This window comes from Gorilla gorilla, chromosome 2, assembly GCF_029281585.2.
Source record: "Gorilla gorilla gorilla isolate KB3781 chromosome 2, NHGRI_mGorGor1-v2.1_pri, whole genome shotgun sequence".
Lineage (NCBI taxonomy): Eukaryota > Metazoa > Chordata > Mammalia > Primates > Hominidae > Gorilla > Gorilla gorilla.
Window position 1 is genome coordinate 167,310,750 of NC_086017.1, and position 25,300 is coordinate 167,336,049.

General features: G+C 41.2%; 1 protein-coding gene and 1 pseudogene across 3 annotated transcripts in view; one reads left to right on the forward strand and one right to left on the reverse strand.

The window, feature by feature from the left end:
* The window catches only part of KCNAB1 (potassium voltage-gated channel subfamily A regulatory beta subunit 1), a 494,315-nt gene that overhangs the window by 118,372 nt on the left and 350,643 nt on the right, over positions 1 to 25,300 (forward strand). The gene's annotated exons all lie outside the window — the stretch shown is intronic.
* Positions 14,881 to 15,966, reverse strand: LOC109026088 (U5 small nuclear ribonucleoprotein 40 kDa protein-like; annotated as a pseudogene).

Sequence of the window (25,300 nt, forward strand, 5' to 3'; positions counted from 1 at the left end):
CAAACTGCCATCCAAAAAAGGTATTTCTGGAAGATCTGTGCATAGGAAACTGATAGGAAGTGATTTGAATAATATAGGCGAGAGAGCTTGAAGATGAGTAACAGCAGTAGAATGGAAAGGAGAGGAAAGCATGGATCAAGAGACATTGGGGAAGTTAAATTAGCAGGATGTGTTCTGCATAGCTTTGTTCGCTGCTTTCTGGCTTTCATTTTCACACGTACATTAAGAGGTTGTCTAGAAGGGAAAATGCTCATTGATCTAATTAGGCCCGGAGGTAGTCATTGTGGCATGAAGGAAGGAGGCAGAAGGGCAGAACTCTGCAGCAGCTGTAGCTGCTTTTGGCTCTTGTGTCTTTAAAATGCTTCTACAGAATCACTTAAATCATCCTCTTATTCTCATTCACATGAAAGGAAATCTCAGAGAGAGCCCTTGAACTAGAAAATCTTTTCTTTCTTTTCTGACTTTAAAGCAACTCCTTAAACCACTCCATTTCTGAGGCAATTATCTCTTCACTACAATTTATTAACTGAGAGTAACCTCAAATCCTTTACTTTTAAGCAGCACAAAACTTTCCTCCAAGGCTGTCTGTGTCTGCCCTTTAAGAGGTATTAAAGGGCCCAGTGGGGGTAGGCCTGGCCCCTAGGGGTGCTCACCAAATCCTGTGGATCAACTGCATCACCTCACTGCCTCGTCATTCACCCATTCACCGTGTACTTCCTTTAAAAAACCCTGCGGTCTTTACCACATGTTTATTTTTCTTGTTTCACAATGGTTTTAATGACCCCTTTTATTGATTACCTAACTGAAAGATGGAATAATTTGTTGACACACACAAACCACTCCCATCCAGCTCCCAACCCTCCAGAGGACTGATGTCAAGAAGAAGAATGTAGTTACCTGACATTTGTGATAAGATCAGCTGACAGGGAGTTTCCCCTCACTCTTCCTCACTCCGTTTCATGCTGATTTTGGATCTAACTAGTAATTCATTTTCGTCCATATTTTCTTTTTGAATATAGGTAACTGTCTATATATTTTTAAAATATTTTAATTCTACCCACATATGGGTTTCTGCATAATCTGTGAAGGCTGGTCCACATAAGCAAAGTATTGTGACTTTACACTTTACATAAAATAACTGGTTGTTGACTTGTCTACAAAATACTTATGTATGTGAGCTCAGATGAAAATGAATGAAGAATTATTGATAAGGGATTTTAATTTTTATCCATAATAGTATGTTTACATAATAGTATTGTCTACAAAATACCTATGCATGTGAACTCAGATGAAAATGAATGAAGAATTATTGACAAGGCATCTTAATTTTTATCCATAATAGCATGTTTTGCTTATGTTAAAAACAAAACCAAAACCGAAAACTACTCACATAGCATTCTTAAATACGACAGGGTTTTGAATTTTTTGGTCTCGATATTGAAAGCATTCTAAGAATTCACAAGACTTTAGAATAAACATTTAGAACACTGTACGTGGGATGTCTGATTTTTAGGATTGGGCACATAACAGCCTTTGAAGAACTCACATCTGAAGTGCTTTCATACTTGAAATCATAGAATGGCTTTCTAAACATTGCCTATGGCCAAATTGAATAGAAAGAGTATTTGGGACATATTTATACTGGATTTTTTTTTTTAATTTTTAACAAGGAAGACAGAGAAAATGGTAGCAATATCACTATACCTGTTTATTTTTGTGCATTATGTGAATCTGATGTTTCTTCCCATTTTAGGTATTTGACCACCTGCTATGTGGAAGATATTATGCTAGACACAAGTTAGGACTAACTAGGTCTCAAAACAGAGCCTTCCATTAATTAGTTGCCATCAGTCTCCTTACTCCTGATGGTCTTGAGAGAACAGTTGTCTTATTTTCATTGTATGTTCAGCTGTATCTTGAGGTTGGAGAGAATCACAGATATTATTAAGACATGGAGTCTCTTGCTTAAAAAGGATAAGGTAGTTGCTAACATCTCTCATAGACCTGTGATGTCTGTGAAATTCCTTCAGATAATTTCTGCTGATAACTCAAAGTGAGGCGATTTGCCAGCCAGCATCATGACATCTTCAGTAACTCTTACCTTTGGTTTAAAAAAAAAAACAAAACACCAAAGAGCTTGACCCTGGGACAGCCTGGGGAGAAATCTGCCCACCCTGCTGGCTCCAAATGCATGGAAACCACTCTTTACCTCCTTCATTTGATTAGCTGCTTCAAATTTACACCGAAGGAAGCAAAAATCCTCATTGACTTGACACTTGTTTTGGACAAAAATAAGATCAGAAAAGCAAGGGAAACCATTTCACAAAGCCAATTATATAATTCACAAAACTTTGGTGCTCTGAAGTCCGTAACTAATTGCAGAGGAATTATAATTAGGTAGCTTAGAAAATTGCTTTTAAAATTCAAGTTTAGGTGTGGTTTACTGAACGGTATTTGAAAGTAAGATTCACACTATGCTATCCTATATGGTAGCCAGTAGTCACATGTAGCTAATTTAAATTAACAGTAAATTAAAAATTCAGTTTCGTCAGTGGCATTACCCATATCTCAAGTGCTGAATACCCATATGAGGCTAGTAGCTACTGTGCTGGGCAGTGCAGATATAAAACAGCCTCATCATCCAATAAAAGAGATGGGGATTATAAAATACAACTCAAGGCAAAAATCTCAGATTCAACATCCTTAAGGTTGTCTTTGTTTTATGGATTTTTTAATAAGTTTTCCAGTGAGCTGTGGCACTTAAAAAAATGCCACATAGTCCCCTTACCTTGAGTCATGCTAGATAGTGGGACCTCTGGTTGTTACCCAATGTCAACCTCACAGTGAATGTGTAGGAGTTATGATCAATAAGAATGAGATTACTATCTGGCAGTGCAGTTGAGTTAGTAACTTGTAAATAAAACTCAGTTATGGAAAAGATGTCAGGACATACCTCACCTAAAAACATTTTGATGTATGCTCTTCTGTATATTCAGCTATTATTCAAGTTACTGAGAAGCATCTTGGTCTTGGTGATTAAATTTCTGCAATGAGCACATTCCTGGCACCAGCTGAATCTTATGATAAGAGATATATGAATTTTGTCTTTATTCTTGTTGATTCATTTCCAGCCATAACCTTTTGCTGGGTGTAAACACAGATGAAGAAGCACTTTAAGTCAACTTTTATCTTGTTAATTCATTACCTTTTGTGGCAATGGCAAACTTTGTACAGAATTATAAATCAAGTCCAAATGTTGCACGGATGCCATGGCATGAAGATTCATTTAGTGTGGATACAACCTTGATGATCTACAAGGTGATTCATTGCTTTTTATCCTGTCTTCCAACTGAGGAGTTGGATGCTGGTGCATACTAATATGCAAGAGTTAATGCTAGGCATCAAGACTGCAAAGTCTTGCATACTATCCTTCTCAGTTCTAACTGTTTCTTAACCCACTGGCTACAGGGAGTGGTGCCTTTCAGAATCAATTACATAAATACAATGAAGTAATCTGGATAATATGAAGAATGACTTGGCCTCCCTCCTCCCCTCTGCCTGTTGATGGTTTGCCTAACTTTATGGTTTAGATGTGACTAAATAAGAGAGGCAGAAAATGTAAGGTGAATGCTTGAGAGAATAAGAGAGCATTGTACCTTTCAAAGTGCTTTTCAATATATTATACCCCATTTGATCCTCACATCATTCTGTATACAAGCAGAGAAGGTTTAGATGTTGCCAATGAGGCCACTCTCTTGAGAAGAATTGATCATTTTTCCATCAGTGTCCCATTGGCTTCATTCCTCCCTACATGCCCCTGTTTTTAATTATTTGTGTACATGACCATCTCTTTCACTAGACTTGAAGCTGCCTGCAGGGAGAGACCATGTTCTTACTCATTTTGTTTTCCTGGCAAATAGTGTGATGTCTGGTGCATCAGCTATTTATTTGCCCAGAAGAAAGGCAAATGTAACACAAAAGATCCGTGAAGGAATTATGATGTTTGTTCAGGGAGAAAAACATGCTGGATTTTGTCAGTTTGGGTGTTTTCCCTGTCCAAATTGAAAAAGATGTTGTTTAGCCTGGTCCGGGCCTCAGTACCAGTGATGGAGATCTAGGGCTCAGGACTCTTTTTACAATATGTTTCTCATTAAAACTTTCTCTTCTTTTTATACCACTGTGCTTTATTTTAAGACACTCCATCTCTTTTTGTAGTTAGCCCAGCAAAAGGGAAAATAAATTTTACTTGCATTCAGAATAGAAATGGATTGCAAGTGCTTAAATAGGAAGAATTGAAAAGCTGTACTGCTGTTTACATTTTTGTTACTGGGGATGATGTCTAAAATGCTTTTGATGTTGAAAGAAGATCCTAATGAAAGCAAATAAGTGGGTAGAGCATTATACTGTAAACTGGACTATAAACAGAAACAGAGTGGTGAGTTTGCTGCTAACTGATGGACCCAGGCCTGTGACATTGTGTGTGGTCATTGATGTGCAGTTTGCAGACCTGCACCAAAGGTCTTGCTCTGTGCTCAGTCTGGCAGTTTCAGAGAAGAGGGAGGCAGAGCTTAGATGAACAAAGCAGAGGAGACTGAAGAAGGGAGCAGTCTCCACAATCAGCATTACTGTGTTTCATGTATTGAGTCAATACCCCTAACTAATAAAAGATAGCATGAAGTTTTACTCCATTGATCAACACCTTAATTTGCTTACAGATCTTTTATATTACATTTGCCTTTCCCTTCTAAGCAAATGATGTTTTGTTATAGTTAGTGTTTTTATATGTATTTATCTTTAACATTATATCTGTATTGCGGCTTTATTCCGTTTTGTTCCTCTGAGCTCTCCTGGTTTTTCTTTTCAATGTAAATAATTAGTTCTCACTTTTCAAATGTAAATGATTAATTCTCACCATTTTGAATCTCCTTGAATTGGGGACTTGTTTACTGTGTTCTCACAAGGGCATCTCTGCCTTCTTGTTGGATCACAGAGCAGTTCTTGGAAGGTGTGTAAGGGATTCTAAGGCTGTGCTCATGTGCAAAAGAAAGCCTTTTGCGATGTTGGGAACTGGGGTGTGTGAATCACCTGATTTCTGGCTGGAGGTTGGGCCTCTCATTTTTTCCATATTCAGATGTTCAGCGAACATTTGTATATTACAAGAGAAAGAAATGGCCTTACTTAAGGGAAAGTAATATGCCACGATACACAGCAGAAGTAAGGAGAAAGACTAATGTCTCAGATGATATGCTGTGCTTTACTGTTAAGTGTAGTGTTGAAAACAATTCTCAGTGTCATGCCATGGGCATGAGGCAGAGATGAGGCAGCACATCTCTCTTTTCTGAAAGTTCCAAGGTCTGTGGAGGCACACACTCAGTTTTTAATACATAAAAAGGCTCTAGAAATCTTATCTTTGAAAAGGAACAGGGGAGCAGAGGATGCACTTGAAAACGAACAGTAATATAAGGAGCTATAAAGAAACTGTGTAGTAGCACTAGAGAGATACTAACAAATTAAGAATGCGCAATCCCAAAACAAATGTAAACATGTTATTTTTATCATTGTGCTAGACAAATTAAAAAAATACATACATACACACACACACAGGTAGGCAATATATGGTGTACTTTAAAACAGCCCTTATTCATGAAAGTCAGCAAGATCTCAGTGCTTCTTATATGGGTTTACATCTTTTAAAGCATTTCCAGATTTCATTTGTTAACTGTTTGCAAACATTCTCTTTGCTTTTGTGGTAATTGTACTATTGTACAGACTGTTTCAGCTAAATGTCTAATGGAATTGGTAGAATGTATGGAGTGAATAAATTGGTCAACAATTTTATGATAAGGGATTGTATTCCATTTAAGCATCTCCCCTTCTAATAAAATTCTCCTAGATGATTGGGCTTTTCATGTAACGTTTTGCAAAGGCTTTTGAGGATTTGTAGGAACCGGTTGATGTTTATGGAGGTTTAGTGTGGCAGGACATTTGAAGTCATCCTGGACATGGGCACCTCTTGGTTGTGCTAGACTGTCCCTGAAGGGCAACAAGTCTCCATCCCTGAACAGTGCTGCTCTAGAAGTCCAGCACCCTACTCTGGCTCCAACAAGACAGAGTCCATGGGACCCCAGGGATGTGCCCAGCTATCTGCATCCCCTTTCTGCACCACCATGTCCACATACCCAGAATTCTGGTGTTCCCTCACTGAATGACTTACACAGCCTCTTTAGATCTCTTCCTCTGAGAGTGGACAGTGCCCCAGACCACAGGTGGCCAAGCTTGAGGGTGTGGATGTGTGGGCTGGCATGTCTATCAGACGGTGGCGTGTGAGACTTTTTGCAAGGGCTGAAGGAGTAGGGAATGGGAAAGGAGGAGATTCCATCTACAGTTACGAGGCATGAGCTGGTCCCCAAGCCACACCCACTACATGACAGTGGCAATAGAGTTATTGTTATGATCAAATCACTTCTGGAAATTTCTGAAATAACCTCTGGGAAGCGACAGTGCTACTGTTTTAAGCAAGAACATTGGGTTTCTTTTTTAACCAATAAGCTTTCTCTGAAGATGACCTAAAACAAACCCCAAGGGTGTTTTGTGCTATGACAACATCAATAGAATAAAAATATCATTTTTAAAGGTGCTTACTTTGAGGAAAAACTCATTGACATGTATAAAATATGATGTTTATTGAAAACGAAACAGCCAGTTTCAACAAACTTTTTAACAACAACAAAAATAAGTGGAGATTGAGATTGAATTATAAGATTTTTGTAGTATAAGGTGATATGGTGTGGGATATTCAGCCAAGAGTCAGAAAAACTGTGCTTTAGTTCTAGCATTTCCATGGAGCAGCTGAGTTATTTGGGGCACAGCCTCTTAGGATCTCATTTTTGATATCTATTAAATGAGAGGGGTTGGACAGAATGCTGTCTATACTTTCTTATATGTTTGAAAGTCCTGGCTGGGCATGGTGGCTCATGCCTATAATCCTAGCACCTTGGGAGGCTGAGGTGGATGGATTGCTTAAGCTGAGGAGTTAGAGACCAGCCTGGGCAACATGGTGGAACTCTGTCTCTTCAAAAAATACCAAAATTAGCCATCTATGGTGGTGCATGCCTGTAGTCCCAGCTACTTAGGAGACTGAGGTGGGAGGATAGCATGGACCCGGGATGCAGAGGTTACAGTGAGCTGAGATCATGCCACTGCACTCCAGCCTGGGTAAGAGAGTGAGATTCTGTCCCACCCCCAACCGCCCCCCAAAAAAGTAAGTCCTGAATGTGTAAAAACCATGTTCTCTATTAGCTATACAGCATATAAAGTATCTATCAAACCGAAGATACTATCAATTGTACGGTACACCAGTAATTTGTGTACTGTTAAGAAAGAAACACACTGCCTATTATCATTTAAAGAGACAACAATAAGAATATGGTTTTAAAATTTAAAAAATTTAAAAGGCTGTAAGAAGCATTCCAGTTTAGAAATGTGAAAATATAAAAAATATATCTTAGAGTCTCTAATACATGGTGATTATTATTTTATTCATCTAAATATTTTTCACAGAGTCTTGCACAGTACCTACCATATCTATTAAAAATCCATGTATTCATTCAACAAGTGAATATAAATTTGGTGCCTATTATATGTTAAGCAATACAACATGGATACATCAAAATGTATTGAATAATGGAATTTTTGAAGTATATTTGCTTTTTGTAACATCAACGTGCACATGAAGCTAGTGATGCTGTTGAGAAATCAGCTCAAGAAAACAGCGAGATGTTTTCTTTTTAGGACAGCAGAATTACCAAAAACTTGATCTCTAATGTAGACATTTGCTCCAAAGAAATTTGTACTGAGAAATGGAAGGCAGATAAACAAAAGTTCTTAGATCAGTTTCTTAGTCATCCAGGGACTTCTGTTACTTCTTTCACATTTCTGTAAAAATCTTGTTGAAAGAATCACTTCTTGCCTCCATGACTCTGATGAAGATGTTCTTTCAGCTGTAATTTCTTTTCCAGTAGAAATAAGGGAAGGGATGATTTTCTATGAACACTTTGATGCTATATCATATGAAATATTTTTATATGATTTATTATTGTAATTTACTGTTAAATTGATTTTTTTACACTTAAGAAATCTGCATATTATCCACTTGTATCTAATAGTATCCTAAGACATAAATAAGTTCCCAAAAGCAACATTTTTAAAGGAATATTTCCCTGATAAGCTCTCCCTCACAGTCAGAATCTTGAGTGCAACAAATGACAAATAAAGCTCATTTAGTCTCAATATCTTTATCTACAGGGGTTATTATGCTGAAGACCTTAGGAAAATGGCAAAATAATGAGTTGAAATGCTTGAGCTCAATCTATATAATGGAAACCATATGCAATGTTATGCGGTGATTTTAAGCCTAATTATATTCAACAGTGATGTTTGGACCCTCCTCAGGAAGGAACTGGCAAGAAATTTAGTCAGGAATGACTGAGAGAACAGTTTTTGTTCTTGTTCTCTTTGGATTTCCCTTCTTGAGCCGTTCTTGCCTTATGGGCTCTCTGGGTGTTTCTATTTGGTCTTTAACATGGTTTGGCTCTTTGTCCCCACCCATATCTCATGTGGAATTTTAGTCCCCACATGTTGAAGGTGGAGCGTGATGGGAGGTGATTGGATCATGGGAGTGGTTTCTAATGGTCAGCACCGTCCCTCTAGTGCTGTCTCGTGATAGAGTTCTCATGGGATCGGACGGTTTGAAAATATGTGGTGCTTCCCCCGCTTGCTCTCTTTCTGTCCTGCTCTGCCATGATAAGATGTGCTTGCTTTCCCTTCGCCTTCGGCCATGATTGTAGGTTTCCTGCAGCCTCCCCAGCCATGCAGAACTGTGAGTCAATTAAACCTCATTTTTTAATAAATTACCCAGTTTCAGGTAGTTCTTCATAGCAGTGTGAAAATGGACTAATACAGTCTTCTTTCAGTTTCGTTCAAAGTTCATTTTCAGCACAGTGCCCTGATCAATCATATTCCCAAAGAGGCCCTTTTTCCCTCTACTGCCCAAGGCTACTCATCTTGAGACTGGCCTTTCTCTGGGCTCAGAAGGCTTCCCAGCTTCCTGTTTCTCTTGGGGCCAAGCACATTGTGTTTTCTGATCAGCTGAATCTCTTCTCCAAATTGGGATGAAGAGAGGAATTAGGATCAATTGAACAATTTGTTCCTATGGGGTCTGCGGGGCCAATCGTCATGGGTTTCCCTTCCTAAGGAATCGGTTTTTTTTTTTTCCTAAGTGCAACATTTCCCTGAAAATGTGGCTTTACCTATTCTTATGGTTTTATGAAGTCATAGAGAAAGCAGCAACTGCAGTTATTGGCATTCCGGCTACTACTGTGGTTGATACCTACAATTTCTGTTGGAAAGTATGCTTGTCCAAGAATACTTAGAACTACATCCAATACAGCTTGGAGGTACAGGTCATTATTTGCAAATTGCCAAGTCCTGTTTAAGCCACAAAATGAAGCGTCATCCTGGCCGTGCTCCAGAAAGGGCAAATATGGGTTTTGGTATGATACATACTACCCATCAATCAGCTATTTGTTGTTTGGAAATTGCTGGTGACAATTGTATCCAAACTTTGCCACCTGTTTTGCAGTGCATGGTTCAGCCTGGTTCTACCATTCCCTACAATTCATGGGTTACATATAATAATATTCAGCCTCTCCTTGGTTTCCAACATGCTCCAGTTAGCCATAATGCTCCCAACTTCTGTCTCATGTCATTACTTGGCGTGCACACCCCAAACATTGAGTCCTATTGGAGCAAATGTAAAGCAAAGTGCAAGACCACAAGAGGAGTTTGTCATGATATGTTGGACTCATATTTGGCCAAATTTATGTGGTGTGATTGATTTGGAAATGTTTTCAATTCCCTTTTGCTGCACATAGCAGAACAATTTCCTGTTAACTAATATGATGTTTTGACTCTTGGTTTTAGTATGTTTTGGTATAAATATCCAAAGACAAATTTTTCAGTTGAATACATCTGAGAAACAAATTGTTCAATTGACCCAGGAATTATATACACTGCTTTTTGGCAGTGAGTGGGCTTTTACCCAATTATGTATGTCTACCTTTGTGTGAGCTACACAAGGATGAGAATTTATAGTTAATTAAATATGTTGCCTAAGACCATTTCTGTCAACTCTGAGCACCGGCTCGTAGTTAGAAACTTCACACACACACACACACACACACACACACACACACACACACAAATTGAAATCAGTTCCCATTTATATCATTTTAACCTGTGTCACCCCTTGCAGGAACATCCATTGTAAGAGTAAGAATAGTCTATATTGGTTTCTCTCTTCTATAAATGTCATTGAATAATTGCTTTCCTGAAGAATCCTAATCCATATGACTACATTTTAAACACGAATTTCTCCCCAGTGGTCCTTTGGCAATGGAGAAATTAGCATGAAATATAAAGCAGAGTGCTTGAAAGAATTTCCTTGAGGGAAATTGGGATAGCAGGAGGGAAAGAGATTTATACTTTTCATTTAGTGGCAATATGTACTTTATCCAATTTTATATCATTAGGACCATTAAAGGGCAGGAATGTGAAATATGTCTTCTCTGAAGGCAGTTCTTCATATTTGTATAACATTTTCTGCTTTAAGAAGCCAATTGCAAGAAAGATTCCAATGCGAATGTACTGTGCTGTTCAAAGTGTTTATTTCGAGGGCTCTTCATTTCCCCTACGCCCTCCAGAGAGTTAAAACACTACATGGCCTCTAATCTCTAAGTACATAACCAACTGTCTTTCTCTGGACAGTCAGTTCCTGAAAATTTCTTTTGAAATCAGTGACAAAAATGCCTAGCCTATTGGTGGATTCCATTTTGTAAGCTTATTTTTACAAATCACAGACTTCTCTAGTATCTTTGTAATTATTCAATCTGACCAAGTGATTTCTGGGATTAAAATATATTTGAGGCTGTGTATATCAGCCAAGGGTGTTCTTTAATGAGAAATCTTATCACACACACCTTCTAAATGCATTTCAACTGCACACAGGACTGGGTTTTATATTTCTTGGCATTATGCCAAGAAAAATCTCTAGGAACAAGGTGAGCATTTGATGCCCAGTGGATTCACACATAAACTTGTCAATTTTCTTCGTATCTGTATTCATCAGAAGCTGTTATTAAACCACATACTATGAGCAAACACACTCTAAGTCCCTCTGGTGGGGGATGTGTGACGGACAGAGGGACAGCAGAGTTTCATAACAGAATTTTGAAGCCTTGCCCTTCTGCATAATTCAAATGGCATTTTTTTTTTTTTTTTTTTTTTTTTGGAGACAGAGTCTTGCTTTGTTGCCCAGGCTGGAATGCCATGGTACAATCTGAGCTCACTGCAACCTCTGCCTCCCAGGCTCAAGCAATTCTCGTGCCTCAGCCTCCTGAGTAGCGGGGACTACAGGCACTCGCCACCACACCCAGCTAATTTTTGTACTTTTTTTGGAGACAGGGTTTCGCCATGTTGGCCAGGCTGGTCTCAAACTCCTGACCTCAAGCAATCCACCCTCCTTGGCCTTCCAAAATGCTGGGATTACAGGCGTGAGCCGCCACATCTGGCTATCAAATGGCATTTTAAAAAGGGGAATGAGGATGGTGACATGATTGGTTACTTATTCCCAGGTCAGTGGTTAGTGGCAAGTGGCCACTGAGAGTAGATAGGCGCCTTTCTAGGTAATTGGAGGTAGTCAGCATGAAGTCATAGAGTAGACAAGACAAGGGGATAAAACCGTAGGCCAAAGGACTGAGATAGGTCCTGGAAAGTCCCAGGGGAATATTGCAGGCAGAGAATACTCTCTGAGCTGGGTTTTGCTAGCCATGGAGAGAGCCCAGGGCATCTAATACCTTTTAAGCTAGAGCAGTTCCAATCTACCCATGTGGCCCCACACAACTTTGCTAACACCTCTGGCTGTAAAGGTCCTTCTGTCATCAGGCAGTTTCTTTGAGATGCCAGTGTGGGTATTATATTCACTTGTGGACCTTAAACATTTTGCTTCTAGGGAAAGACATGTAAGGCTCATTGAAAGCATCTGGCAAGTGTTTAGAAAAAGCTTCTCCTCTGGAGAGAAAGAAAAGCCTGGAAGAAGATCTGAATGTCGGATGCCTCAAGTCACTGCCGTCGACAGACAGTGTTGCCGTCTAAGAGGGGCAGGGACCCTGGTCACAAGGCCCTGACACAAAATTGGGTAGAAATTGACTCAGCACTTTTCTTCTTAAGAAGCTCAGCCCTGATTTCACTCTCAGGGCAACAGAACCATTATCAAGATGGCCAGTGAGTTAACCAGGGTGTTTCCGAGATGAGGGAGTGAGGGTGTAATAAGACAATGGGAAGAAGAGGGTCTAAAAAACACACAAAAAATCAATGTCTGTAAGTGAAACTCTTCCTAGTTTTAACTAATTAGTTAAAAATGTTAAACACACTGGAAATGGGTTATGAATCTTCCAGGTAATAAGAGCAATTACCGTCCAGTGGTCAGTAGGAAAGAAAATAGCATAGTTCATCTGGGTTTTACTTCCAGGTCTATCCAGCTGTCAGTGGGAGTCTCTCAGTCAAGCCCCTTAACCTCTCTAGGGACCTCAGTTTCCCCATCTTTAAATGACAGCATTAATTCTAAGTTCTTATCCAGTATTATTAACACTCTATGTAACAAAAAAAATGCAACAAATTGTATGCAATGGTTAATTTTATATGTCAACTTGACAGGGCCACAGGGTGCCCAGATGTTTGTTTCAATGTTATTTCTGGGTGTGTCTGTAAGGGTGTTTCCAATGAGATCAGCATTTGTACCAGAGGACTGTGTGAAGCAGATTGCCCTTCCTGATGTGAGTGGCCATCATCCAATCAGTTGAGGACCTGAATAGAACAAAAGATGGAGGAAGGCAGAATTCACTCTCTTTGCCCAATTGATTGAGCTGGGACGTTGGCCTTCTGCCCTCAGACAGTGACATATACCATTGGCTCTCCTGGTCCTCAGGGCTTCAGACTCGTACTGGAACAACACCACCAACTTTCCTGGGTCTCCAGCTTGGAGACTACCGATTATGGGACTTTTAAGCCTCTATAATCGTATGAACAAATTCCTTGTAATGATCTCTTTATGTTTACCTCCTATTAGTTCTGGTTCTCTAGAGAACTCTAATACATTATACATTTGGGGACAAAGATATTGCTCAAGGCTAGCTTTCTTATCTCCAATTTTACTCAAAATAATTTTAGGAATTAAACACTTAGTATTTTCTCTCTTTGTTCCCTTCAAGCAATAATTAATTTTTAGTGGTTTGTTCTTGGGTAGGAATTAGAAACATTATGTAGCTGACAGAGGGCTACATGCAGAGCTTATAAGGAGGAGCTGCTTTCTGCAGCCAGTTTCTTGATGAGAATTCAGCAGGAGGAGCTCTTTAGCTGTGTGAACATCCATCAGAAGGGTAGGTAGTTAGCAGGATCTACAGTATTCAGCAAAATAAAATTCTCCCAGCAGAGAATGCCATGCTTCTTTACTCATTAAGGAATGGGTGAGCCCTTCCCTGACACCCTGACTGTTCCAGCCTGTAGTCAAAGTATCAATGGGAAATCAGGGACCCACATACCTACCAAGTCCTTTTTTAGGTCTTTTCTTTGAAGCTGGTTAGCTACCCCATACATCAGTGTGCCTGAGGTCGAGAAGAGCTGGAGGGGCTGATATTTAGCCAATGTGGTCGCTTCCACTGACCCTCTTGTTCTCATAGCAGCTCAGCCTCCCATCAGGAGGCATGGAGCCACCAATGCAGGGGTCTAAAAAGGCACCAGGAAGACTGGGCTTGGGCTGCCAATGAGGGGGCATCTGTCAGTGAGCTTTCACTTTTAGAAGATATGGCAGCTTCTAGCTAACTTTACCAGATGCTAGTTGTTGAACTATTCCTCAAGTCTACAAGTGGAATTCTTCAGGGAAACATGGTGTTTCTCTGGCTGCCACAATATTTATTTATTTACCTACTCAACTATTTGGTGGAGAACGTCACAGGGCTTAGAGTGGTCTCAGCCAAATTGTCAGCTCATGAGGCTTCTGATCTTTTGCAGTGAGTTTGGATTTTTACCCCTCAGGACTGTCATCAACAGAAAACAGAGGTTTTGTTTGCTTTTATTTGTTTGGGTTTGTTTGCTTTTTATTTTTTAAGGCTTTTAATACAAATGTTTTTAATACAAAATCACTTAGAGAAATACAGAAAGAAAATATCATACAAGCCAGTTACTAAATAAAAAAAAATCCCAACCAGCAAATTTGTCACATTGGGCAGGCATTAGAAAACAGGAAAAAAGAAAAAGAAAAAAGAAAATACAATGTCCCTGAAGGCCAGGCACGGTGGCTCATGCCTGTAATCCCAGCACTTTGGGAGGCTGAGGCGGGCGGATCACAAGGTCAGGAGATCGAGACCATCCTGGCTAACACAGTGAAACCCTGTCTCTACTGAAAATACAAAAAATTAGCCGGGCGTGGTGGCAGGTGCCTGTAGTCCCAGCTACTCAGGAGGCTGATGCAGGAGAATGGCATGAACCCGGGAGGCGGAGCTTGCAGTGAGCCGAGATGCGCCACTGCACTCCAGCCTGGGTGACAGAGTGTGACTCCGTCTCAAAAAACAAAACAGTTCCTGAAATCAGGCAGGTGGATTTTAGAGGCCACGGGGAGCTTGCCTTAGTCATCCTGGTGAAATGGGATAGCCGTGGCTTTTGGAATATGGCCACTACCTCCTCTGTTTTTTGCCAGTAATGGTCATCTGAAGGAAGGGTGCTAGCCTGGGCAATACATATTTGACGTCACTTATGCAGTCTGAGGTCTCAAAGACAAGTAGCCTTGGAGTCTTCCATTCCATATCCCAACAGTCTCTTGTCACTCGATGCTGAGATGATGAAGGGCTAGTCAGGGTGGAAAGCAACTTCATTGATGGAGCCAGCATGGCCGGGCAGCTCATACAGTATTCTCCTGCTTGTGGTATCCCACACATACACAAACCTGTCGGCTGTGCCAGGTGCTATTTTGCTTCCATCAGGTGACCAAGAACATCTTAGAAGGTTCTTTTCAAAGTTGTGCACATTTCCTTAAACTATCTTTACACACCTCTCTTTGGGGGCAAACGGCCAGACATCCCAGACACGAACTGTATTGTCCATTGCATTGGACAAGAGATAAGAGCCTTCAGAACTTAAGCTCAGGCCAGTCACTGAATCTGCGTGGCCTGTCATGGTGTAGGTTAGTTTGTTCTGGCACAGGTCCCAGACCTTGATATCATTGTCTATTCCACCAGAAATAATCTGATCACTTGTGTCATTGAAGGTCACAGCTAACACCTGGTACATGTTCTGAAATGTTTAGATGGCTGCTTTCTTCCAGAGTCCCAAAGCTTAACTGTGCCATCGTCACTGCTAGTGCAAACAAGCTGGCTAGATAACAGGAATTCACAAAGGAAGTATGTCCCTTTAGCCTTTTAACCCTCTTGCCTGTTTCACTATCCCACACAGCCACAGTTTTATCTGTGGATGCTGGGAAGAGCATACTGCCATCTGTGTTGTAATGCAGTTCCCTCACTGCTCCACTGTGTTCCTTCAGTATGGCAGAGTTATCACAGTCACCATAGACATTCCACAACAATATCAGTCGGTCAAATCCTGCAGATGCTAAGGTGGATCTGTTGGGGGTGGAACTTGGCAGCAGTATACTTCCCCTTCATGTCCAGAGAGCAGCATGATTGGGGCTTGAAGGAAGGAACACCTCGGAGGTCCTGCTTGCAGCAAAGCTCCTGGCGTCGCCCGCTGCTGCCCGGCTCCAGGGCCCGATCCCGCCACTCCCAACAGCAACTCATGCCGCTGCCGCTTGACTGGGACCAGCGGTAACTCTGGGCCCGTACGCTTCTGCTGTTATATCATGGCGGCAACCGGATGGTGCTTTAGGTTTTTGAGGCCCACCTACCTCCATTTTTGTGCCACTTCCTCCGTGGAGCTCTCCCATCCCTCAGTGCATAGGGTCCCTGTAGTGCCTCTGTCCCTTCCCCATCCTTCAAATCTGCTTGCAGCTACTCCACAGCTTTTTGAAGGCAATATGATGATGTCAACTTTATTGTATGTGACATAGACTTCTGTTGTTTCCCCAGGGACATCTGCATTTGAATAGTACGAAATCCGTTAACTCACAAAGCAATTTCAGGCGAAAGTTTGGGAGGAAACTGGGGAGTTCTTATAGAGTGGGGCTCATACCACATCTCCCCAGTCACGTTATGTGGGGTTCTAACCCTCAGTCACACATGGCCAATCCTGCTCACTATACCCAGACACTTCTTATAATTGCTGGGAAATAACAAATGCAAATTTGAATTTATGATATTTTTATTTCTTTATTTCTTTATTTATTTGAGACGGAGTCTCTCTCTGTCGCCAAGGCTGGAGTGCAGCGGCGCAATCTCGGCTCACAGCAAGCTCCGCCTCCCAGGTTCACACCATTCTCCTGCCTCATACTCCGGAGTAGCTGGGACTACAAGCGCCCGCCACCCCGCCTGGCTAATTTTTTTGTATTTTTAGTAGAGACTGGGTTTCACCGTGTTAGCCAGGATGGTCTCGATCTCCTGACCTCGTGATTCGCCTGCCTTGGCCTCCCGAAGTGCTGGGATTACATGCGTGAGCCACTGAGCCTGGCCGTTTTTAATTTTTTTTGAGAATTTGTCAAAAGCCATGGATCCTCATCTCATTTAAATGTACACAGGCATGCATATCTTTTTTTGCGACGGAGTCTCTCCCCGTCGCCCAGGCTGGAGTGCAATGGCATGATCTTGGCTCACTGCCACCTCCGCCTGCCGGATTCAAACGATTCTCCTTCAGCCTCCCGAGTAGCTGGGATTATAGGCGCCCGCCACCATGCCCAGCTAATTTTTGTATTTTTAGTAGAGACGGGGTTTCACCATGTTGGTCAGGGTGGTCTCAAACTCCTGACTTCGTGATCCACCCGCCTTGGCCTCCCAAAGCGCTGGGATTACAGGTGTGAGCCACCGCACCCCGCCCATATCCAAATTTTACATACAATTTTGGGAAGGGTCACCAGACTTCCTAGAGCTCATCTTGGGATCCCAGGGTTAAAGAAAGTTTGGTATTTGAAGTAAGGAGACCTGGATTCGAGTTTCCACTGTGATTTTAGGCAAGCTTTCCGTGTTCCTGTGAACCTGCTTTCTTGCCTGTAAAAGGAAAACCATAGACTCTATCAGTGGTTTTCAGCTAGATATAAAACTGCAGGAGTATATTGACCCTCACAGTCATTTAGAAACTGGGGTTGAGAACTATGGGGCAAGGAGACCTCTACGATGACCTCTGGCTCCAGCATTCTTTGATTCTGAGGTTTTACTCCAGAAATCTCCACAAAGTTGAGAAGACACTCCTTCTACCCCTAGTGGGGAAAAGAGAAGATGTAGCACAACAGAGATGCCCAGAAGCCTGACTTCACTTTTCTTTCCACTCTGCTCCATTGTTTCATGGGAGAAAATTGAAGAAAGGGAGCAGAGCCCTTCTAGAGTTAATTCTCTTTGCATTAAGAGTCCATTGGATTGGGGAAGGATTTATCTTTTCAACCTTGAAAGGATAGAGAATCTAATTTATCTTTATTTTTTGAGAACCTACTTGGCATATGGTAGGTACAGAATGAATGTGTTTTTTTACTTAATAAATTTGTTTCTCAAGATTTATTATTTTTTAACTAAGTAATTGTAATGAGCATCTGCTTCTCCACTCCGGTGATTCTTTGAGGATCACCAATATAATATTATATAAGGTTTATTTTTCCTGAAGTCATTGAAATAGATATGAATTTATTGATGAATTGAAATTCAAGGAATATTTACTAAGCTTTTATTACGTGCTTGACACAGTTGAATTTTCAAAATAGTAAAGATTTAAGAAAAGGGTTTACAGTTCCATGCTAATACTATATATATATGTAAGTACTACTTCTGAAAAATATTATAGTCCATTTATACCTTTCCTTTCCATTCCATTCCAGAAGGGGGGGATATAAAATTTTATAAAATTAAAAACAATTTAAAAATATTCTTTATTATTCCCTGGTTTGGAACCGCCCCCCCACCCCCTCACCCCCTGCGTTCTTCCCCCGTGTTCTTCTGGCTAATTGCTCTTGTTATTTCACGTGGAAGGACCCAGCCACATACATGTGTTTTGGGGTGGGGAAGCAGCCCATTTTGGACTCCCTCAGAAGGCACCTGTCATGGAGCTGAACTAGCTTCACTAACAGCTTTATCTTCCTGTCTACCTTTGCATGAAATGACTCTGTAAAAGTTCTGGCTGCATGCAATGAGGGGTAACCCCAGGCACCAAAGGCAACAATAGAATGGACGGAAAGTGATGAGACTACCTATTGCTCTGTCAATGCTGTTGCTCAAAACTATTTTCACTCAGGAAAAGATTGAATTGCTTCAAACACTGAACTTCTCCCTTAGAAAATGTACAATTGACTGAGTATAAGGAAAAAACCACTTTTCATTCATGACCATAGTTATGTTTTTAACGTAAATCATCCTAGTGTAAGTAATAATATTACTATGATTTATTGTATATTATCTATGTGGTAGGCTCTGTATTAGTCACTTTAATGCTGACATTGTATCGCTTAACATATATTGAACATTTACTGTTTCAGATACCCAAGTAATTCTCTCAGCAGGCTTATTAGCTTGGTACTGTTATTGCCATCATCCTCCTTCTATAATTGAGGAGATGAAGGCTTAGAAGGATTAAATAAGTTGTCAGAAGTCACTCAGCCGATAAATGGCCGAAAGCTGGGATTCCAATCCAGCTTCTCTAATCTTATTTGTAATTCAATCCTTATGCCAATCCTATAAAGTAGTTATGGACATTTCCATTTTACAGATAAGGAAGCAGACTTGGAGAGGTGAAATAATCTGATAATGGTTACATAGGAAGTAAATGGTGGAGCCAAGCATGGAACCAGATTAGTCTTACTCATAAATCAATGTTTGTTTCATTGTGCCATACTGACTAGTTGTGGATTTAAAGCACGTTACCATGTAAAAAGGGAGTTACTTAGCTATTTAAACTTTTAAAAGACTAGACATTTATTTTGGTTTGCCTAACAACTTTCTTTTCTTGGATATTCAGTATCAGAGGAAAATGCCTGGTACCTGGAGAATACCAAAAACAAAAAAATTATGACATGTTTATTACTGCTTACAGTGATCCATTTTCTACTTTTTTTTACAGTAATATTTAAGTGAATTATTCTGCAATACGTTTTTTCAATACAATCCAATAACTGCTTTTTGAACACCTACCACATGCAAGGCTCTGAGTTAGGTGCGATGATGGTGATAGAGATGAGTAAAACATCATCTGTCCTGAAGAACGAAGCGGGATTTATGCCTCACCCAGGAGGGTAGATAGGCAAATAAGCCAAGCAGAGTGTCATGCAGGTCCCAGGGAGGGAGAACAGAAATGTCACATGAAGAAGGTGGAAACAGAGATTGGCCTTGAAGATGGTACATTAGTTTGTTTGGGTTGCCACAGCAAAGTACCACAGACTAGGTGACTGAGGAACAGAAATTTATTTTCTCACAGCCCTGGACAGTGGAAGTCTGAGATCAAGGTATGGGCAGGGTAGGGTTCTCCTGAGGCCTCTCTCCTTGGCTTACAGAGAGCTGCCTTCTGGTTGTGTCCTCATATGGCCATCCTTTACTCTGTGTCTGTGTTGTAATCTCCTCTTCTTCAAAGGACACCAGCTATCTTAGATTAGAGCACACCCTAATGATCTTATTTTAATTTAATTACCTCTTTAAAGGTCCTATTTCCAAATACAATCACATTCTGACATACTGAGGATTAGGCCTTCAACATATGAGTTTTGAGAGGAACAAAATCCAGCCCATGACAGATGGGTAAACTATCAAGAGAGGGGAAGTCTAGCAGAGGAAACAACACGAGACAGAGGTTAGAAGGGAGCAGCGTGAAATGCATTTGGGGGAGAAATTAAGTAACCCAACATGATGGAAAAAATAATGGCGTTTATGAGAGTCCCGAGTGCCAGGGTGAGGAGTTGATGCTTACATTGGTGGGCACTGGAGTGATTTGAAATTCTCTAGCAGTGGAGTAATTTGATAAAGCTCTCCTTGGGGACTGTCAATCAAACAATGATGCGTTGGATTGGCTGGAAAGAATACAGACAGAAGGTAAGGGTGCCCTCTAGGAGGCTTATCTGGGAGTCCAGTCACGAGGAGACGAGGATGTGAATGAGCAGGCCAGTAATGGTGGTAGGTACATGAACACAGTGAATCAGAGGGACTCCATCTTTGAATGACTCTATGGAGGCTTACCTCAATGAACCTGGTGACTAGTTGGCTGTGTGTGGGGAGAAATGGAAGGAGGAGTTAAAAAAGGCTCTAAGGCTTGATGAGTCAGTGGATGGTTTCATCATTATCTGAAAGAGGAAAGGCAGTGAGGTGGGGTAGGGGGAGTAAAGACGTTGAACTCAATTTAGGACATGTCAAGCTTGATGTTCAATAGACAGGAATTTGAAAACATGGGTCTAGAATATGGGAGTGACATTGGAGTATATAAAAGATTATTAAGTTATATGAAAAGTTTTACCAGGAAAGAAACTGGAGAGTTATTCATGAAAATGTTAAACTAGTTGTATTTGGGAGGCAGACTGCAGTTTATTTGTACTCCTTCTTTTTACTTTTTAGTATTATTCAAAATGTTTATCATGAGCAACTTTAATAACTTTATAATTAGTGTGAGGTATCCATGTTTCTTAAGTCTCTATGTAAGATGGGTTTAAAATCCCTATTCCCTCATTCATCATAAGTCTAATACCTTCTGCAAGATATCTGAGAATTTAGGAGCCTCTCACCCAATTAGTTTGTGGATTGTCTTAAAACTCACAGGCCCTGCTGCTATTTTGTATCTCATTTATGCAGATATTGAATCAGAATTTTGCTTATTTTATGAAGAAGAGATCATAAAAAGGCTCATGAAAATCCTTGGCTAATACTAGAATTTATTAAAATTCAGGAAAGATTGTGGGGCTTTACGTTGTATATGTGCAAATAACCTAACATTGACCTAGGGACATCCTTCTTAAAGAGCCCCTCAGCCATTTCTACCAACTCAGCCTAAGTTTATGCCACTCATCTCTACTTTTCCTCAGGTGGACACTTCTCCTTCACCCTTATTTTCCAAATTCCTTCCATTTTCTTAAGAAAATCAATTTAGCCTTCTTTATATTCTACTCCTTCTTTCCAGGGTTGGTTGTTCCCCCCCCCCCCACCCCCCCGGGTCTTATCTTTTCTACCCAAATGTCCCAACAAGGTATCTTCCTAAAGTAAGACAATTTTTTTTTTTTTTTTTTTTTTGGCGGAGTCTCACTCTGTTGCCCGGGGTTGGAGTGCACTGGTGCCATCTTGGCTCAAGGCAACCTCTGCCTCCCAGGTTCAAGTGATTGGCTTGCCTCAGCCTCCAGAGTAGCTGGGATTACAGGCGCCCGCCACTATGCCCAGCTAATTTTTTGTATTTTTATTACAGACCGGGTTTCACCATGTTGGCCAGGCTGGTCTTGAACTCCTGACCTCATGATTCGCCTGCCTCAGCCTCCCAAAGTGCTGGGATTACAGGAGAGAGCCACTGCGCCCAGCCGACAGTTTCATTCTTAAGAAGAATTTTAGTTCTAGCCTTTAATATATTTTTTACCATACAATAATTGATTTAAAGAATACTTCAAAAATAACTAAATGTTGGACATCATGGAGAGAGATGAGACCATCTGGGAAGAGTATACAGAGTGGAAAGAAATGAGGCCTTGAGGAGCGCCCACGACAAGGGGTGGAGTTGGGGCATAGAGAACCCCGGGAGGGAGACAAGGAAACATGAGGTAGGAGGATCAGGAGGGTGCAGAGTCAAATTGAGGGAGGTGAGGGCTTTGAGAAGGGGTGGGAGATAAGTCTCAAGGAACAGAGTCCCGAAGAATAAAAATGGAAACAAAGTCATTGAGGCCATGGGATTCGGTACAGTGGTGCTATTAGGACCCAGACCCGGGATCCCTGTTGGGATTGTCACATTCACTGGAGGACTTGTGACTGCCTGAAAGAATGGGGACACTCCAGAAATCCTACACTAACTGTATAAAACCGGCAGTGCATGGTTTGTGTGCTGTTCAGAGAACCCCTGAACATTGAAGTTGACTTGGCTGAACGTGTGCTCAGCTGTCCCTAACAGCTCACCTAGTAGCCAGCCTGGCTTTGTGCCCTGCTGTTTGCCCATAGCAGCCTCAGATGCCAGTTTCTCTCACTCATCTCTCCCAAGTTGCAGGGGTTTGTAGTACAGAACCTAGGTCCTTGACTCTGCAATTTCCTGACTCTCTGAACTCAGGCAATCACTGCATCTCCTGGACTCAGTTTCCTTATTTGTTAGTGGTAATGAGCATAATTATACATGCCATCTGGGCCTCCCAGGGTCATTATGAGAGTGACATGAGAAAAAGCATAAGTATAAATGCTCTGTAAGTGCTATTGACTCAGGCTGCGTGGGCTTGGCCACCACTTACAGAATACGTGATCTTCAACAAGTTATTTAATTTTGGTGACCCTCAGTCCCCTTATTTGTAAAATGGGGATAATAATTATACCTACCTCCTAGGACTGTTGTGAGCTCTAAATAAGTTAGTATACATAATGACCATAGAGCAAATTGTGATGCTCAGTAAATGCTATACATGTGTTAGCTATTATTATACTATTACTATTATTGTACAAGTGGTGATGTATTTATCTATATACATACGATTTTTTTGTCCCCCATAGGATCCAAGACAGTCCAAAGCTTATACAATACAGAGAGATGACTTAAATTAGAATTGGGTGAAAGATGGTTATTCCTTCTGTGTTCATGCTCCTGCCTCTATTCCGTAACCACCTTCCATTCTGTTTTCTGCCAGTTTGATTCTGCCCCTGCCAGGCCTGGCTTGGATCCTTTTGTAGCATCTCCAGGCTCCCTGTTTTACCAAAAAGAATCTTATATTCTGTCCAGCTCTGTTTTGGGCCAGAGTGTGATTAGTAAGGAAGTGGAGAGAGACAAATAGAGCTCTCAGGGCTGGAAGCCGGCTGGGGAGAATCTCTTAAAGAAGAAGACCCTGCAAGGTGTTTGGAGGCTACAAAGAAGTTGCCAGTGGAGACAGAGGAATGGAATATGCTGGCTAGACAGATAGTTGATGGAAAGAGTGCCTGGAACAGCCAAAATGGCATGAGTTCAAGGACACAGGTATCTCAGAACAAAGTTGGCTGGATTTTAAAAACAGTCTTCATAAATCAAGTGAAACAAAGCTGTCTATCTTTGCAACCTAGGACGATCAAAATATCTTTCAGGGTAACTCCTCTTTGCCTTCCTCCACCTGAAGGTAAGTAAGATCAGTTCTAAGCAAAACTGGGAAGTCTGCCAAAGTATATCCCCTCCTTCCCCATACCTGTTTCTCCTGTCTCTTGTCCCATACTGGTTGGGCCGTTTTCCCTCCCATCCCTGGGCTCCTATGCTCCACAAGCTCATGTCTAACATGCCAGGCTCCAGATCCAGTCAATACTGACGGAGACCAACTAAGTGGCAGGAATTCTCATGCATATTATTTAACATTACAGTACCTCCATATCTCTGTTCTCATAGAGGAAACAAAAACTCAGAGAGGGTGGGTGTAAAGCTCAAGGCCACACAGAAAGAAAGTGGCGGCATAAAATTAAAACCCAGGATTCCTGAAGACTGGTCTAGAGGCCTTTCCACTATTCCCCACTAAGTCCCCACCTGTTGTCTTCAGTGACCTTCATTGACACTCCACCCACTTTAGCAAAGCTCTTCCCCAGCTCATGTGACCTTTAGTCTTCAGGGCTGAGCATCTTCTATGGTTCCAGGCTCTGATATCCCTTCTTCCACTCACAGCCACCTTTTCTACTAGCAGGCCCATGCCCATGTCCCTGTTACCTCCATAGCTACCTTCCCGCCTTACCATCTCCAAATTATCAACAATTTCCTGGGCTTCACTTTCTCCCCTAGCCAGCTGGGGAGGCACAACTTTACCTCTATTCTCTTAGAGTTTTTCTGATTAGCCTGAGAATTAAGTTGATGTCAGATAGGAGAAAAACATACAAATGTATTTAGTGTCACTTTTATGTGGTATGGAAGATTTCATAAGGAAATGAAGGCCCAAAGACCCAGCCTGAGTTGAATGCTTATGTAGTGAATTGGAGAAAGATTAGTAAATTGTGAAAATGTGACAAGGCTAAGGGGCTTGGGCTAGGGCAGTTAATTGGGTAGAGAAGTAACTAGGAAGATAAGGGTTAGTGTAACAAGGTTTGTACAGATTTCCCTCAGCCTCAACTTCCCATCCTCGATGATAGGAGTATTTTTTTTTTTCTGGTATAGGGAGGACACCTTTCAGATGGGAATTTCATCTTCTATTTTTAAAAAGAGGAAGAGTGATCTTCTTGTACCTTCTGTTTTTCAAGTACCTCTAATTCAAGATTGTCAATATGCCAGTTGGTGCCTTTTGGGGGCAATGTGTTCTGAACTTCTCTATAACTAAACACATATAGGCCATCCGTGCAACTTCTGTACTGATATCTTCCCCACTTCCTTCCTTTCCTTCCTTTGGCCTTGCAAATCCCAAGTTTGGGAAATCTAAATATTCTCTTCTCTGCATCTACATAGGAGCAGCTACTGAGCATAGTGCAGAAAAATCTCACTTTGCCGATCAATTGGCCACAAGTCTCCAATGACCAGCCTTGCTGGGGGGCTCAATTCAAACCGATGGTCCTTTTCTTGAAGCCTTCAGTTCTGTTTTACTTGCTACTTTAGTGTTTCATCTCTCTTTTCAAGTTCCCTTCTTTTGCCCAACTCCGTGACTCCAATCTGAAGAACTTGCCTATTTTTTTCTGGGGAGAAATTAGAGCCCATCTTTAAAGGATTGCCTTTAAAATTTAGCTTTTTAATCCACAAAATTGTCTGTATTAGTTGTTCCTGTCCTATTCCTTTCCACCTCTGTAGCATCAGTGGTTCCCTTCCTGTTCAAAGCTGACATCTCTCTCCTAGGCTGTGCTGTGGACCACATCTCTCCAGACCTGGCAGCCTCTGTTGTCTTCTTTATTCCTTGTTCCTGCCTTCTGTCACTGCCGTCTCAGAATACAAGCCTGTGCAAGTGTTTCCTTTTTACAGA